Source organism: Electrophorus electricus, unplaced genomic scaffold, assembly GCF_041902795.1.
Source record: "Electrophorus electricus isolate QZ-2024a unplaced genomic scaffold, ASM4190279v1 Scaffold422, whole genome shotgun sequence".
Lineage (NCBI taxonomy): Eukaryota > Metazoa > Chordata > Actinopteri > Gymnotiformes > Gymnotidae > Electrophorus > Electrophorus electricus.
Genome location: NW_027658717.1, coordinates 5,001 through 10,486, shown reverse-complemented (window position 1 = coordinate 10,486; position 5,486 = coordinate 5,001). Strand labels below are relative to the sequence as shown.

General features: G+C 52.3%; 1 long non-coding RNA gene across 1 annotated transcript in view; it reads left to right on the top strand.

Annotated features, from left to right (window-relative positions):
- The first annotated feature begins 956 nt into the window (after positions 1-956).
- The window catches only part of LOC145655998 (uncharacterized), a 5,028-nt gene continuing 498 nt past the window's right edge, over positions 957-5,486 (top strand). The window contains exons 1-3 of the long non-coding RNA XR_014121798.1: positions 957-1,196; positions 1,285-2,024; positions 5,226-5,370. This is a non-coding gene — a long non-coding RNA (uncharacterized LOC145655998). The remainder of the gene's footprint in view (positions 1,197-1,284; positions 2,025-5,225; positions 5,371-5,486) is intronic.

The following is a 5,486-nucleotide window of genomic DNA, read 5'->3' as shown; positions in this document are numbered from 1 at the left end:
AGCCAGTGACAAGCTAGCTCTTTGGGGCGGGGCCAGGAATGTGGCAGCAGATGGAACCTATTGGTTCGTATATGGTTATATGGTAATAAGTTTGCACTGGAGAGATATTTAACGACCCCTGTTACGATTGGCACACAGAACCATGGCCTCGTAAACACTCACTTGTGTAGACCACTGCTTATGAGCTATCTGGACCATACGATCGTCGAGTGTTTATATTTTTATGAGAAAGCCACCATTCCAGTTCTTGGTCTCGCCGAGCTGACTCATGTCAGCAAAGAGTGTGATCTTGGACAGAAAGTTTTTTTTGGGGGGTGGAGGATGGGTGGAGGCACTGTCGTGATGGGTGAACTGAAGGAGGAATGAACCTGCTGATCACAGGGCTTGTGGCGGACGACCCGGCAGCCCGTGGCTCATCGCCACCCCGCCGGGCAACTCACTCCACACCCCAGTGAAACAGCAGAGCCAAACCCATTCGTCTTTCCAGTCTGCCACTGGAAGGAGGGACGTTTGGGAGTACGTTTGCCAGTGTGTGAGTTTCGCAGAGTGTTTGCGAGTTTGTTTCATTTAGCTGGAGAGCGTCAGTTCTCTGGGGGGTGGTGCAGGGAGAGGTGGAGGGGGAGAGAGAGAAAATGTTGAAATGAAAGAGAATGAATGAGACAAAGAGAGAGAGAGAGAGAGAGAGAGAGAGAGAACTGGTGCAGGATAGTTCTCTCTTACTATAGAACATAGACCAAGGTCAAATTAATTCATGCTAACTAATCATCATAGGAAAGTAATTAACAACTAATTAACAAATCCATCAACATACCCACTGTGTAGATTTAACGACACTACTGATGTATGAAAGGTGTGATGTGTATGACAGCAGTCTCTCCCGAAACGTGCCTATTAGGGACGTGTCAAAACAACCCTACTTCCTGTTGCGTTCTTTAGTGTCCGACTGTGCTCACATGTCTGTTTTGTTGTATAACTATATCTGTATAACTTGGTCTAGACGCTACTTACACATATTTTTGGTTTATGCGGAGCCGGTGAAAGCTCCGTGTTTAGGGAAGTTCACCAGTGTTCCTTCCTATTGGACGAGGCCAGAAGGCTCGCCAGATATAGCGCCGACGGACACGCGCACGGGAGGAGCGCCGACGGACACGCGCACAGGAGGTGCGCCGCGTGCCGATCGCTGCTGATGGTCTGACGTAAGATGTTTTCTTTCGGACTTGCTGGTCGTTACAGCGGTTCGCCCGAGACGGTGCTTTTGACGGTTGTTTGTTTCGTTTCGTGCAGTGAGGAGCGTGTCTCGGGGCCGCGCCACAACAGCGCAGCGATGAAAACACGCCCTCGACGTGCTTCCTCACTTCCGCGACAACAAGCAAGCGCGCGCGCGCGCACGCGCGAGTCCACGGGGACGTTCACGTCGGCGCAGACGCGCTCAGAGGACAGCGCGCGAGTCTTCAAAGCAGAGGCGAGAAGGCTGGGAGGGGAGCTTTTCCGCCGCGCATGCGTCTTGTGACGAGAGACTCGGCTGTCCCCCAAATAACTAATTCCGTTAAACGACAACATTTGCAACTTTATTAGGAAAATATCTAGGATATTTGTATTTGAGTTCTAAGTAACAATAAAGGTTACAAAACTGCTGATTTACACAAACGCAAGAAGGAATGATTGCAACACCAGTGCGTTTATTCTGCGGAACGCGTTCTACCCGTCGGATCACATGACTCTACACCTACGACAGATGAGCCATTCCAGGGACACACCCAGCCATTCCAGGGACACACCCAGCCACGCCAGGGACACACAGCGGCCTGCACCGGTTGTGATGGACTCTGCGTGGCTGGACACCCTGCCATATGCCACCCGTGAGAAATGAATGGGCCTCATTTACGCTGGCCTGCCTGGGACTGGCTGTGGCATGCACACTCTGACACAAACAGATGAGCCTACACATACGGCAGCCACGGCGGACAGCGCAGCAACGCACACCACCACGTGTCATCTCTGTTACGGCAGGCTCCGTGTAAAAGGTGACAGATGTGAGACGTCACCGTGCGAGCCCAGTTCGAGCAGAGGCTGTCTGACCGCTTCCCTTTCATCTCAGTGACAGATTAGCTCAGGGCGCGGGAGGCAGGCTGGCTGCCCTTGAAGGAACTTGGTCCTGTTTGCACACGCACATTTGTGTCCGTGTGTTTGCAGGTGTGTGTTTGCAGCTGTTTGTGTGTGTGTGTGTGTGTGCGCGTGTGATGATAGCAGATGATTAAGGAGCAGACGCTCTGTTGACATGAGATACTAATGAGGATGAAATGAGAAGGTCAGGGCTGGTCTCGAGATGTGCCGCCCCCCTCTTCAGGACAGCCAGCTAATCCCCTACTTAATCGCCCCTGCCATGGCGCGCACACACACACACACACTCATCAGCACCCTGCATCCTCATAATTGCAGTAATTAGCAACACAACAAGTTCATCTCAGCCACCGGCCGGCTGTTATGATTAGTGTTAGTCTCTGTCGGTCTCTCTCTCTCTCTCTCTCTGGACTTTGCCACCTCTCACCACATTAGTGCATCAACATGGGGCTTTAGCACACACACACACACACACACACACACACACACACATCAGGTTTTGCCATACCATGCTTTAAAACTAGAATTACAAAAAGAAGCTATGTAGTACACAGAAATGAGTATTTTTATAATGATGTCTATGTCCAGTAATGTGTGTGTGTGCGCGTGTCTGTGTGTCCAGTGATGACAGGGGTTAGTGCTTCGGAAGATGGCTTTGGGTCTCTATCAGTGAGGTGACCCAGTGACCCTGTAGCTATGGGAAGCACTTTACTCAGTGGGTGTAATCCCTCAGCCAGAGTGGGCGCGCCTGCGCTGACAGGCAGGGAGGTGAGGGGTGCAAGCCAAGGAAAAACCGTCTGAAAAGATGAGTGCTCTCTCTCTTTCAGCAGCTCACGATGCTGATCATCACTGCCTCGCTATCTGTTACTGTCTCTCTCTCTCTCTCTCTCACACACACACACACACACACACACACACAGTTGTCATTTTTCCTAACTGCTCACAGGAAGATAAGGGTTTGCGAGTGTCAGGAAGGTCAGGAATGGATGAATGAGTGTGTGAGAGTGTGGGGGTGTGTGGGTGTGTGTTTGTATGTGTTATGTGTGTGTCTGTGTGTGTCTGTGTGTGTGTGTGTGTGAGTTCATTTCAGCATTGCCTGCTCCTGTGTGTTCCAGTTAGTGCAATGTAAATGATGTGTATATATGATAAACAAAATTTTGTGGCTCACTAGTGCAAAGCAAAGAAAACGTGTTTGTGTGTGAGTAAGACAGAGGAAGAGGGGGAAATAGAGTGAGTGTGTGTGTGTGTGTGTGTGTGTGTCAGAAAAATGAGGCTGCCAGTGCTTAATTGAGCATACCAATTCCTAATGTGTCAGGCAGTGGCCCTGCAGATGAGGGATGACACTTTTTAATGCTGCATTGTGCCTTTGTTTCTCGCAGGAGAGTAATGAGGGAGGCGGCTCACCGGGGTCGGGCGTGCATGTACGCGCGCGCCCTCCCCATTCACAAAACACCCGGCGAATCCCCGCGAGAGCGCCCCCGGGCAAGCTCGCGCAACCCGCTCATCGCGCCCCCCGCCTTCTCTGCCTACCACATGAAAACTACGACTGTATTATCGCAAGATGGCCTTTTATTTAATTTTGGACTCATTCGTCCTTTCTCCCGTTCGGGTTGCCGGCTAACGGGTCGCGGGTCCTGACGACACGCGACAGGACACCAAGCTTTGGCCGCGAAATTTCCGACACGTTTAAATCCGAGCTTCTTACATCAGAGCTGAACTTCATCTGCAGTTACAGGGTCTGCTAGTAGGCCAGTGGGTGGGAGGACCATAGCCCGCCCCCTCGCCCGCGCCCGGCCCCCCGACCCTGGTCGCGCGGAGACCTGCTAGCTCCCGCGCCCCCTTCAAGGTGCTCCGTGACCATATGCTCTCTCACAGGGGAGGCGCGGCGTCAAGGGCGAGTCACGGTGCCCTTCATCCAGGTGGGCCACAGCGCCGCGTCGCTGGGCCGCAGCCAGGCGGCCGGGCGGCAGGCCGGGCGGGCATGCGAGCGCATGGAGAGATCACCGGGGCGGCCCACGCCGGAGTCCGTGCCGTGCCAGGCCTCGGCGAGCGTCTGGCACCACCGGCTCACGGGCTATTTATAACCGCACTCTGTTCTCTCCTCTGAAATATGGGCACAATATCGGGTTAATTAGGGCTCTGTTTAATATCGGCTTAATTGGCGGCGCTTTTAATGTGGGCTTAATTAGGGATCCTTTCACGAGGACAGAGGCCAGGTGGCTAAATGATGCTCGGACATCGGCACAAAGTTCTCAAGAGTTCTGCGCTGAATAGTCTCACTGCTGCAGGAGTCCTGAACGCTTAGGGCAGAAAAGTGTGAAGACCATCACGGAGAGAGCAGACTCAGGTCTCCATTACTTCCACCAGTTCCACTGGGCTTGCAGCCGTGCCCCAAACACACAGCTGAGCCCGACTGATGGGATCTGCTTCGACCAGCTGGAGAACCCCAACCTGCCAACGTCTCCTTAAATGTTCTCTCTAATAACAGACCGTGTCAGCGCAGCACTGGACCGGCAGGGCGGTCCCGCAGTGGGCCCGCGTCTAAGACTCCTGCTGTCTCGCTCCTCCTCGGACCTCCTCAAGCCGGGCCGCGTCTGACAGCACTTGTGGTGCTAATGAAGGGGACAGGGCATCCTATACAGGGGCAGAAAGCACTTCACCTCGGGCTACCGTAGACATAACAAAACCCGAAAAAGTCAAAAGTCTAGAAAATAAATCCAAGCGATCAAAGAAATTAGATCACAGTAAAAAAAGACTTTAGCATCGACCGGTGCCAAACACCAGGAACGGCCAGGTGAATATCGGCCTGGCTGCTAGACGGGTGTCTCCTGCGTTAAAGATTCCTGTGTTGAGTTTCTCTCAGAGGTTTCCCAGGGTTGGGGAGAAAGACCATTAGGGCTGTCCCAAGCGCCACTGAGAAGTGTAGGGAACCCTTGTGCGAGAGTATGTGTACATGTGAGTAAGAGTGTGTATGTGTGTGTGTGTGTCTGTGTACATGCATGCTTGCGTGCAAGAGAGTGTGTGTGAAACTGGCCTCTGCCGAGCTCAAGGCTTTCTTCGATTTTGACATTTACGGAATCATGTTTCATTTCTCTGTTTCGCAGGAGACCGTGGCAGCCTGGCGCGGACTTAAAGCTGCTATGGGAGGACGGCCTAGCTGGAGGCAAAGGTTATCCCAGCATGCTCGGACCCGCTGGGCCCGTCTGCACAACGCTGCAAACCACCACACTTTCACATCAATAGATTTTGGTAAGAACTTTGTCAGGGCAAAAGGCCTTTATACCAACGGAAAGCAAAAAAATGGATAAATGGTGCTTGGTGGGAAGTTGCTTCATATATATATATATATATATATATATATATAT